This window comes from Sus scrofa, chromosome 7, assembly GCF_054392235.1.
Source record: "Sus scrofa isolate SSC_HxYL_T2T_F1_AM1 chromosome 7, Sscrofa_HxYL_maternal_Yorkshire_Landrace_v2.0, whole genome shotgun sequence".
NCBI classification, from domain to species: domain Eukaryota; kingdom Metazoa; phylum Chordata; class Mammalia; order Artiodactyla; family Suidae; genus Sus; species Sus scrofa.
Window position 1 is genome coordinate 55,334,191 of NC_139389.1, and position 12,859 is coordinate 55,347,049.

Here is a 12,859-nt window from a genome sequence, read left to right on the forward strand (position 1 = left end):
CAAATTGGAACTACAGCTGCCATCCTATGCCACAGCCCCAGCAATGCCAGATCTGAGTGGTATCTGTGACCTGCACCACAGTTACTGCAACGCCAGATCCTTAACCCACTGAGCGAGGCCAGGGATTGAACCCGTGTCCTCATGGATACTAGTGGGATTCGTTAACGGCTGAGCCACTACAGAACTCCGAGACCAGAACTCTTGAGCAAGCCCATACAGTCACCTTGGTTCCTAAAAGAGTGGTAGAGAATCACGTAGACCCAAGCCTGACTCTTTCTCCAGAATTAAGTTGGGGAGCCTACCAGCCACCAAGTCAACTGTATGTTACTGTCCTACCAACAGTGCTAGGAGTATTTAATTTCAGAGTTCATCCAACACACCTCTACCAGGTTCAAATTTGTTTTTGGTGATTCAAATATAATTAGAGTCAGGGGACCGATGGATTTTCAGAAATTGGCAGCTGCGGCCATGGTTGCTTTCCAGTTCATTGTGACATTAAGAGATGCTTTGTAAGTTCCCACAATTCAGTATGGGCCTTTTATTTATTTATTTATTTATTTTGTCTTTTTGCTATTTCTTTGGGCCGCTCCCGTGGCATATGGAGATTCCCAGGCTAGGGGTTCCAATCAGAGCTGTAGCCACTGGCCTACGCCAGAGCCACAGCAACGCGGGATCCGAGCCGCGTCTGCAACCTACACCACAGCTCACGGCAACGCCGGATCGTTAACCCACTGAGCAAGGGCAGGGACCGAACCCACCACCTCATGGTTCCTAGTCGGATTCATTAACCACTGCGCCACGACGGGAACTCCCAGTATGGGCCTTTTAAAAAGCTAACACGTTTTGAGAGTCCTGTTGTGGCTCACCGGTAACGAACCCAACTAGTATCATTGAAAATGCAGGTTTGATCCCTGGCCTTACTCAGTGAGTTAAGGATCCAGCATTGCCGTGAGCCGTGGTATATGTTGCATGTGAGGCTCGGATCCTGCATTGCTGCGGCTGTGGTGTCGGCTGGCAGGTGCAGTTCTAGAAAGCAAAAACAAAAAGAAAAAAGCTAACACATGTTATGTTAAATAGGAAAACCATCCATCCAGTGTGTGTTTAGAAAATTCCACTCAGGTTGGCTTTTCGCAGCGGTCTGAGACATGTGCTTCTCAAGCTGGAAAATAGGTAAGAAGCCTTGTGCCTAAGAGAAGACAGCTCTTCGTGACAGAACTCTTAGGTATTTTTCTTTTATGGTCACACCTGCAGCATATGGAAGTTCCAGGCTAGGGGTCGAATTGGAGCTGCAGCTGCCAGCCTATGACACAGCCACAGCAGTGCAGCATCCGAGTCACATCCAAGGCCTACGCCACAGCTTGTGGCAATGCAGGATCCTTAACCCACTGATTGAGGCCAGGGATAGAACCCACATCATCATGGATACTAGTCAGGTTCTTAACCTGCTAAGCCACAACGGGGACTCTGGGACTCTTAGTTTTTATACACAAGTTTTTTGTTTTTTGTTTTTTTTTCTTTCGTGGCTACCCCCACAGCATATGGAAGTTCCCAAGCTAGGAGTAGAATCAGAGCTGTAGCTGCCGGCCACAGCCACAGCATTGCGGGGTCCGAGCCACATCTGCGACCTACACCACAGCTCATGGCAACACCAGATCCCCAATCCACTGAGCAAGGCTAGGGATTGAACCTGCATCTTCATGTATACTACTCAGATTCACTTCCGCTGTACCACGACGGGAACGCCTTGATACACAAGTTAATAGAACATCTGATGAGGACAGAGTTAAATATAGAGAAATACTTCCCTAAGGAAAATAGAATTTGGAAATTCTCTGTTGTTTGCCACCTAGGTTAGGTGACCTGGTGCAGACAGCCAGGGGTTACCAAGGCTAAATATTCTATTGTGACCATGAAAGCATCTTTCACAATAAGACGCTTGGAACTGAAGATCATTGTTTTCAGATTATATTTACTGTATATTGAAAAAATTTTAATAGCAATATGCATTTATTGTGAGAAAATTAGAATGTACAGAAAGTCAAAAAAATAAGCCCATCACCCAAAGATAACTAACCAGGAGGAATTTTTGCTAGTAACTTTCTCCTGTTCTCTGCAAATCCTGTAGGAAGTACCTTCAGGAATGTCCTTCCTTTGCTCTACTGGGTCCCGACAGAACCAGTACTGTGGAAACCTGACACCAGTATCTAAACTCTAAAAACAAACAAAAAAAATTTCCAGAAATTGCCTTTCCTATCCTGCTGGAACTGCCTGTGCTCAGGTAATATCCTCAGAAGGAATCTGGCCTCTTTACATACTAAATTGCCTCCTCTTTCTCTATTACATTTTCTTAGTAGAGGGCAGGGGACAAGTGCTTGGGGCCTCTGGGGCCTGGAGCAGTGGACTCTAATTACATGTGAGGACCAAGCATTAGCCTTCTTCCCCTCTCTGTCTCTATGGTAACCACACTCAGCTTATGGGGCTCATCTTTTGACTCTTTATTCTGTGCATCTACTAAAAGTGGGACTATATTAAAAGTGGGACTATATTTTACATGATGTTTTGTAAGCTTTCTTTGCCCAACCATTTACACTGTTTTATTTAATTTTTTTTTTCTTTTTAAGGCCACACCTGTGGCATATGGAGGCTCCCAGGCTAGGGGTCGAATGGGAGCTGTAGCTACTGACCTATGCCACAGACACAGCAACCTGGGATCGAGATGTATCTACGACCTACACTGCACGCAGCTTGTGGCAATGCCAGATCCTTAACCCACTGAGCAAATCCAGGGATCAGACTGAGTCCTCAAGGGAGACTATGTCAGGTTCTTAACCCACTGAGCCACAATGGGAACTCCATTTAATTAAGTTTTCTCAATGTCTGCCTAGTCCAACTTCGATCTCCTATTTAGACACTTGCATTTTCTAATGCAGGTATAAACATTCCTGGAATGAACATTTCTGTGGCTAAATCTTAACACAATTCTTAGGATAGTGCCAAGAAGTAGAATTGCTAAATCACAAGATGGATGTTTTAAAATATCACAACCGGAGTTCCCATTGTGGCTCAGCAGAAATGAATCTGACTAGCATCCATGACTATGCAGGTTCAATCCCTGGCCTTGCTCAGTGGGTTAAGGACCTGGCATTGCCATGAGCTGCAGTGTAGGTCGCAGACTCGGCTTGGATCTGGCATTGCTGTGGCTGTGGTATAGTCCAGCAGCTGCAGCTCTAATTTGACCCCTAGCCTTCATATGCTATAGGTGCAGCCCTAAAAATAAATAAATAAATAAATTTTATAACGTCACATTTTTGTGTTAAATACCATGTAAATTATAGGAAAAACTGGAAAATAGATGAGCCCAAAGAAGGAAAAGGAAATCACGTCCAGTCACCTCACCCGACAAAATCCACCATCACCTTTTGGTGCCCATTTTGCTGGCCTTGTATGTGTACACGGGATCTTTCACTCTTACAGTGAAACACGTCCAGATCTGTCTCCTTCATCTGGGGATCTTATGCTCTGGCTTGTATAGCCAGGCTGGTCAGTTCCCCAGGGAAGGGTGTGGGAGGTCAGCAGCAGCTCTCTGTAACTTGGCGATGGTACCAGGACATACTGGTTTCGGGTGCCCAGGGGCCTCTGTGGCTCCAAAGGGTCTAAATAATTGGGGTCAGAAGCAGAAGCTGGGGTAGGATGGTGAGTCACACGCCCAGCCCTCAATCAGTGCAACAGGCATGATAGACCCTTGATCCAGAAAGGTCCCCCTGTCTTTGGTTATATGCGGTGAGCAAAGCCTGTGCATTTCTCTCCTCTCCCCTGAAACCCTGATACCATGACAGTGAAGAAACAAAAAGGCTTACATCCTCGAAAAACAGGAGAGGCACTGACAGTGGACAAGACCTATTTGGAAAGTTGAAAGACAAATAAGGAACAGAGAGGGGTGAGCAGGTAATCTGGGCGGACGTGGGGATCCACAACTTTGTGAACAAGTCAATTACACTCTCCGTGTCACAAAAGGTGTGAGAGGAAGTAACAGTCCCTACCCACAGAGTTGGGAGGATTAAATGATACTCTGTGCTGATTGCCTTGGACGATGCCTATTCCCGTTGGTGCTCAAGGAACACCAACTGTTAGATGTATTATTACTATTATCACTGCTATTGTTAGAGAGACTTGAGACTTCAGCAGGAAGCAGGAGACGCTATCAGAAAAAAGAAAAAGAAAAAGTGAAATTAATTTTGATAATATTCTTTGCTTAATCCAATGTTTCCAAAATAGGATCAACATGTACTCATTACACAGTAAAAATTATTAATTAAAATTGTACAAGTTTTTATTATTTTTTGAAATCTGGAGTGCAGTTTACTCTTACAGCACATCTCAGTGTGGATTAGCTGTATTTTAAGCACTGGAACACCACGGAGGTGATGGGCACCAGAAAGTGTGAGCAGGTGGATGCCGTGTGCCAAGCTCACAGAGACTGCATGGTTTCTCTCTTTGTTCAACTGGCCACAGAGATGGGTAAGCCAAGACTGGATCTAACTCCCACTTAATCTTAGGCTCAGCACTTCTGTGACACATTCCCCGATTCTACCAGAAAATGTTCCTGCTCTGAGTTTCCAAAATACCCTAAATCTCCTCTATGACAGCAATTATCACATTCTATTCCCATTTTTTTACATGTTGGCATCCCTCCATAAAGCCCTAGTTCTTTGAGGACAGGCACTATTGCTCTTAAATTTCTGATCCCAAACCCCTCTGTGCTGCCAATATTAAATAAAATAATCCCTAAGAAGCACCAAACGCATTCCACTCAAGCCACCTCTCGTCTCTCAAATGAATGAAAGCACGCTTTTGCCACCAGGGGACACTCTTGCCCACTCTTTTTTGCTTCTTTTTCGTAGGAGGGAGGGAGCTGGTTTTCACAGTCATAGGAAAACAAGAGCGTCCCAAATCCTTCTGGTTGGCCTTCCAAGCTGCACATGATAGGAGCTACGGTGCCTATCCAAAATGAAATGGTGTTCTGATGACAGTTCTGAAGCCTGTGGTGCTAACTCCTCAATAACACGCCAAGGAACCCCAGTTTTCTTGGCTAGAGCATATCTGGCCAGTTTATCTTGGCCGTTGGAGGAAACTGAATATCCTGTTTGGAATGACTAGAAAAGGATTCTGGGACCAGTCATCTAGGGTCAGGTTAGGGGGTGGGCCACATGGGGAAGGGCACAAGAGACGCCAGCCTGTCCCCATTTGACACACAAAGGGCCCAATTTGTAACCACAAGGCCCACGTCCCAGAGTCTTCTGCCCAGTGCCGAGATTTGCTGCATCTCCCTAAAATTCACTCAAAGCTTCCCTATCAGCACCTTCTGCCTGTGTCTTCAGTAGACATTTGGCCATAAAACCGAGATTCACAAAAGCTGTGAGATTGATCTAAGGTTTGACTAACACTAGACATTGTGTGTGCATGTGTGTGTGTGTGTGTGTGTGTGTAACAGATTGACGGTGGATAGTGTGGATAAACAGCACGAGGTTCTTTCTAACAAAATGGATTTTTGTGCAGACTAACTTTTCTTCCAACACTGGAAATATATCAGCCCAACTGACTGTGTGCAGGCCAAAGGGGCGGTAAGTTGAAACGTGCTATGTTGAAAACAATAGCCAAATTCTGTCCTGGCACAGTGGAAACAAATCCAACTAGTATCCATGAGGACATGGGTTCAATTCCTGGCTTCACCAAGTGGTTTAGGGATCCAACATTGCCATGAGCTGTTGCATAGGTTGAAGACATGGGTTAGATCTATCATTGCTGTGGCTGTGGTGTAGGCTGGCAGCTGCAGGTCCTGTTTGATGCCTAGCCTGGGAACTTCCATAGGCCCTAAAAAGCAGAAAGAAAGAAAAAACAAAGAAACCTGCTATTTAAGCAAGGTGATTGTATAGATAATTTATTGTCAAAATCAGGACAGTTTTTAGTGGAAAGAGGAGTGTGTTAATTGCAAATAATTACATAGTCACTTACCATAAGCCGGGTCTATCTTGAGCAAGTGGGGATTGATGGCCTCTGTACATCTCAGGCATTGCCAAGGCCCCACAACCAGCTTTTCATCAGATTTAACTTGGATTGAAGTTATTTGTTCTGACAGGAAAGGAGAAAATGCCTTTGGCTCCCTAGTGTGTGAGGTGACTGCCGTGGGGTCCTGCTAATTTCCCTCCGAATGTCACCGGCTTCTGCATTTGTCTGATGGGGACTTTGCTGTCAGGAGTCACCAACAGCATGAGAAGGAGCTGAGTTCTGTACGTCCGTGTCTACTATTCTCACATCTGTACTGGATTCCGTCCCATTTCTTTCACACCTGGCCCATCGCCTCCAGGTCACCTCCTGGACCTATGACCCCAGGTTACTGTGGACAGCTGCTGAGAGATGTCTTCCTTTTGCCTCACGACCTGCATTCCTTCCAAGTATCTGGCTAGAAGCCGAGCTTCCCGCCTTGTTCCTTCTCTGTTCCCACCCGTGGGGCATCTACTCGGCCTGACCATCTAGAGGAGGGGGTCTACTGGAGCACGGTGACATGGTATGCTGCAAAGACCACAAATTGGATCACAGGACCTGAGCTCAGAGCACCCAGCACAGAGCCTGATACATAGTAGGTGCTCGATCAATGGGGGCCAACTCCTAGTCAGATCATCATTGTCAGTGCTGACTGGCCAGCAGTGGAAAGGCAGCCTCTGTGACCTTCTCTGCCAGCAACGTGTCAGAGGAGGAGTTCCCTGCCTGGGGCCCTTAGTTCAAGCCTCCAGCAGTAGATGCTGGTACCTTTTGGTACAAGTGCCAGCCACAGACACCAGGGCTTCTCTAGATTGAGTCTTTCGCCTAAGCATCTTTCAAACCTAAACCTGATTCCTTTGAGTCTCTGGGATCCCAGGAGGAAGGAAAGGATCTTAGGAATAAGATTCCAGATGTGGGATCTCACCTGAAAGAGTAAGATTTTCCCCTAACTCAGAACTTGTAGAGAGAAGTCAGGAAGTCACGTAAAATGGGAGAAATACCCTGGATGTTGGCCCTGGCTTAGAACTCCCACCCTCACTGGCATTTATTCTCTTAGTCAAAGTCACTTAACACCCAGAGCCTTCTTTGTAAACCAAGGATAATAGCAGCTACCTGCAGGGTTGCCATGACAACAAAATACTACACCTCTTAAACCCTGGCACAAAATAGGCCTATTACAGATGGAGACTATTACTGCCTAGGATTATCTAAAAGAACAGTAACATTCAGGTAGGTGGGGGAGAGAGCACTATGACTAGGAGGCCGCAGAAAGAAGAGCCTAAAATTAAAAATCTTGAAAGAAAAATAAAAGCCCTAATTTTTGTTTTTAATTGAAATATAGTTGATTTACGATGTTGTGTTAGTTTCTGGTGGACAGCAAAGTGATCCAGTTATACGTGTACACATAATCTTTTTCGTATTCTTTTCCATTATGGTTTATCACAGGATAGTGAATATAGTTACCTATGCTGGTTGATTATTTTATTTATGTATGTATTTTTTGTCCTTTTTTTTTGTCTTTTTCTAGGGCCGCACCTGAGGCATATGGAGGTTCTCAGGCTAGGTATGGGTCTAATTGGAGCTGTAGCCACTGGCCTATGCCAGAGCCACAGCAACGCAGGATCTGAGCCGTGTCTGCAACCTGCACCACAGCTCACAGCAATGCCGGATCCTTAACCCACCAAGCGAGGTCAGGGATCGAACCCGAAACCTCATGGTTCCTAGATGGATTTTTTAACCACTGAGCCATGACGGAAACTCCAATTATTTTATATATAGTAGTTTGTATCTGCTAATCCCAACCTCCTAATTTATCCCTCCCCTACCCCCTTTTCCCTTCGGTAACCCTAAATTTGTTCTCTGGGTCTGTGAGTCTGTTTCTGTTGTGTAAACAAGTTCATCTCTTCTCCATGGTGGCTGCACTATTTATATTCCCACCAGCAGTGTAGGGGGCAGTCTGGGGGAGTGCTCTGCCTCTTGGTCTGCCCTCCGCAGACTGGCCAGCCCTGTGTACACCTGCTCCACGGTGTCATTGAACTGTTAAAGATGAGTTCCAGCCCGATCCCGGGCTACCTAGTTTCATCCTTCTTCATCCAAGACCATTTCTGCTCATGGCTGTTCTTCATCCCCTGGTCAAATTCAGCCTCAGCTATTGTGTTGGTTTGCTATTAGTGCTGCAACAAATTACTGCACATTTGGCTTCAAACAAGACAAATGTGGAGTTCCCTGGTGGCACTGTAGGTTAAGGATCCAGCTCTTTCACTGCTGTGGCTCAGGTCACTGCTGTGGCATAGGTTTGATCCCTGGCCCTGAAATTTCTGCATGCTGCAGGTGCAGCCAAAAAAAAAAGTTTAAAAGAAGAAAACTGACAAATGTATTAACTTACAGTTTGGAGGGCAGAACTCTGACATGGCTCTCACTTGACAAAAGTCAAGGTATCTGTAGGTTCACCTACTGAGGGTTTAGGGGACCCTCATTCCCTTGCCTTTTCTGGTTTCTAGGCAGCCCACATTCCTTGGTTCCTTCTTCCTTTTCAAAGCCAACAACACTACATCTCTCTGACCACAGCTGTCTTTCTATCTTATTTTATTTTATTTTATTGTCTTTTTGCCTTTTCTAGGGCCGCTCCCACGGCATATAGAGGTTCCCAGGCTAGGGGTCCAATCGGAGCTCTAGCCACTGGCCTACACCAGAGCCACAGCAACGTGGGATCTGAGCCACGTCTGCGACCTACACCACAGCTCACGGCAACACTGGATCCTTAACCCACTGAGAGAGGCCAGGGACTGAACCTCATGGTTCCTAGTCAGATTCGTTACTCACTGATCCATGAGGGGAGCTCCTATTTTTTTTTTTTGGGGGGGGGGGACGCACCTGTGGCATATAGAGGCTCCCAGTTTAGGGGTCAAATCAGAGCTGTGGTTGCCAGCCTACACCACAGCCACAGCAACGCCAGATCTGAGTCCCGTATTCGACTTATACCACAGCTCACGGCAACACCGGATCCTTAACCTGCTAGGCAAGGCCAGGGACTGAACCTGCAACCTCATGGTTCCTAGTCGGATTTGTTTCCGCTGCGCCACGATGGGAATTCCCACTTTCTGATCACAGCTGGAAGATGTTCTCCACTTTTAAGGACCAATGTGATGAGACGGAGTCTACCTCAATAATCCAGGCTGATCTCCGCACTGCCAAGTGCTTCACTTCATCACATCTGTGAAGGCCTTTTGCCATGTTATTGGCCTAGGGTTGTTCTAGGGTTGACCTAGGCTCCACAGGTCCCAGGATGAGCATGTGGACATTCTTAGTGGCTACCATTCTGCCTGCCAGAGGTGTGAGAACTGTCTCAGCCACGTCGGTATTGGTCACGCTGTCTGCCTGCATTCCCAGACATCTGAGTGCAGGCTGTGAGCTCAGGGATGTCAGAAGGCCGCCCAACATCACAAAGCCGATACCCACCTGGACACAGTTACAGATTTAGCACCCATGACTACATCACCTGGCATCACGCATTCAGATGACCTTCCAAGAGATGACCTTGCCACTTTCACAACCCCTGATCCTTTCCTGGCTGAAAGGATCCAGAAACAAACACTCAGGGCCTGGTTCCCAAGGAGGAGGACTAAAGCCAAGTGGTCCCCATCTTATCCGTCCTCTCTCCACCCATGACAGCACTGATGGCTCAGGACTCAACTGGTGTCACATCCTGCTGGCAAACACCATACAGAGAGGGGTGTGCGAGACCCAGGCTGGTGTCCCCTACCCCTCCCATTCTCTAGGCTTCAGGCTGGTAGGTGGAAACATGGTAACAACGAGCACACATACTCACTGCATCCTCACAGATGCCCTGTGAGGTAGAACCATCTCTGAGCCTCAGTCTCCCCATCTGAAGAATGGGTGACAATAGCAATATCAAGCTCCCAGGGCTGTGGGGAGGCTCCAATGGGACGAGGGATGTGAAGTGACCTGGGATAAGGGACTGTTACTGTTCAGGCATGAGCTTCATGCTTCTTGAGAATGAATTTGGGACGGAGACCTTGCTGGCCCCTCACATCACACCACTAGGTGACACCTATTCCTTTGGCATGAAGCCACCTCTTTCTTGTAAATTCAGGCCATGCCTAGATCAGGACCTCACCAACTTTTGCTGGAGTCCTACACAACAGACTTCAGTCAGGGGCTCTGCCTCTGTTCCCACTCCTGCCCCCGGGTTAGTGTTACTGAAGCACAACCTTGCTCTGTTGGCCCCTTTTGCAAACCCACATGGCCTTTCTCCCTCTGGCAGGGCCCCACAGGGGGACACAAATGAGCCACAGGGGGGCAGGTGGGCAGATGGTGGCTGGTGGATCCCTATGTGGCTCTTCTGAAGGGGAATCAGCTACTCTGCTCTGGCCTGAGGCCAGACGTTTTGTTTTGTGAGGTGAGGCTGGAGACCTTGATCTCCAGAGCCAGTGGGTTTCTCAGCAGCACTTCTCAGGGTCAGTAAGAGCCCAGGTCAAGCTGCCCAGTCCGTGTCTTATCTGTGTCATGATGATGTGGCTTGGCCATGGAAACCAGAAGCAAAGAGAGAGACAGCTTGAGGATTTTGCTGATAGTACAATTACTTAGCCATGCAAACAATGCCAGGCTCTGACGGCTTCTGAGAAATGGCAAGCATTTCTAAGGAACCTATAATTAAGGTTAGCCTTTTGACCTCTATTCATGCAAAGCGTGTTTCCAATTCCTGCCCAGAATTCTCCACCTCAGCCCAGTGTGCCCTGTCACCATCCTCTGGCTAAGCCCTGGCAGCTTCTATTACCTCAGAACCAATAAGATGCAGCAAGAGAAGCTGTGGTGACTCTGATAAAACAGGCTGATGGAGACAGCGTGACAATTGATGTGCAAAGGCACGTGTGTGGGAAACTTGGGGACACCATGGAGTATTGTGGGGGTGGGGGCTCTGCCAGGCACTCAGGGTAGAGCCTCAATCAATGTCACTGGATATTGTGAGTGCCCAGCTGCAGCCCTAAGTCCCCATAATACTATGTGACAGTGTGGCAGGTGTAACCCAGGTATGCCTGCTTGGCTGTCAGGGACAGTTGATCACATCAGCAGTTTGCCCTAAAGTCCACACTGTCTGCTGTGAATTATGCCTCCACAACTTATTCTTCCTTTAACTGCAAGTTTGTACCCTTTGACCAACATCTCCCCACTTCCCCATCGCCGTGAAGGCTCATCTCTTCTCTGACCCTTACTGTGCACTGTCTCCTGGGCATCTGTCTAAGTTACTTGACATCTCAGAGCTGGTTTCCTTGTTTGTGGAGATGTGGACAACCCCACACTCACTACATCCCTGTTTTAAGGATTAAATAAGATCATGTATGGAAAGTATGTGGCACAATGTCTGGCACATTCTACACTTTCAGTAAAAAGCCTCAGAGTGTTTCCATCAACAGATGGATAAAGAAGATGTGGTGTGGTGTGTGTGTGGGGGGGTGCAATACTTCTCAGCCATAAAAAAATGAAATTTTGGGAGTTCCCATTGCAGCTCAGTGGGTTAAGAAGCCGACATAGTATCCATGAGGATGCGGGTTTGATCCCTGGCCCCACTCAATGGGTTAAGGATCTAGCATCGCCACAAGCTGTGGCATGGGTCACAGGGGCAGCTCAGATCCAGTGTTGTTGCTATGGCTGTGGTGTAGGCCTGCAGCTGGCTGCTATTCAACCCTTAGCCTGAGAACTACCACATGCCACAGATGTGGGACTAAAATGAAAAAAAAATGAAATTTTGCCATTTGTGGCAACATGGATGGACTTGGAGGGCACATAATGTTAGGTGAAATATGTCAGACAGAGAAAGACAAATACCGTATGATAACACTCATATACGGAATCTAAAAAATATAACAGACCAGTAAATATAACAAAAAAAGAAGCAGACCCACAGATACATAGGACAAGCTAGAGGTTACCAGTGGTGGGGGGGAAGGAAGGGCAATACAGGGGTGAAGGAGTGGAAGTTACAAAGTTCTGGGTGTTAAGACAGGCTACAAGGATGTATTGTACAACACAGGACATGTGTCCAATATTTTGTAATAACTGTAAAGGGAGCCGAACGCTTTAAAAACCGTATAAAAAATAAAAAGTATTTTAAAAAAAATCTCAGAGTATTTAACCTTGTCTCTCAGCTTTCATGAACAGCTTTCAGCATTTCAGGCTGGGGTCTCAACAGCCCATGGACTTCAGGTCCTCAAAGGATGTGCTTCCTCTGCCTTAGAACCCGAGAAAAACCCAATGGTTCTCAAGAGGTGGGAAAAGGCTAGTGCTTGGAAAGTCAGCTGAGGACACAGGAAGAGCTCTATCTGATAAGAAACTAGGAGTTCCCGTCATGGCTCAGTGGTAAAGAATCTGACTAGCATCCATGAGGATGTGGGCTCAATCCCTGGCCTTGCTCAGCAGGTTAAGGATCTGGCATTGCCATGACCTGTGGTATAGGTCCCAGATGTGGCTAGGATCTTGCATTGCTGTGGCTGTGGCTGTGGCCGGCAGCTACAGCTCCGATTTGACCCCTAGCCTGGAAACTTCCATAGGCTGAGGGTGCAGTGCTGGGAAATAAATAAAATTAAATTAAAAAAAAGAAGCCAGACACAAGATCCTTCCTCTCTTAGAGAAAAGAAGACAGTGCTCTGGTCTACTGTGCTCACAAGAAAACTGCTGGCCTCAAGTCAAGGAGCTGAAGGAATGAGAACTCCTAGGCTTTACATCTCAGTCTGCGTCAGCCTGAAGAACACTATGTCTCCAGGTTACTGTCCAACTGGTGTATTTTATTTTACACCAAAAG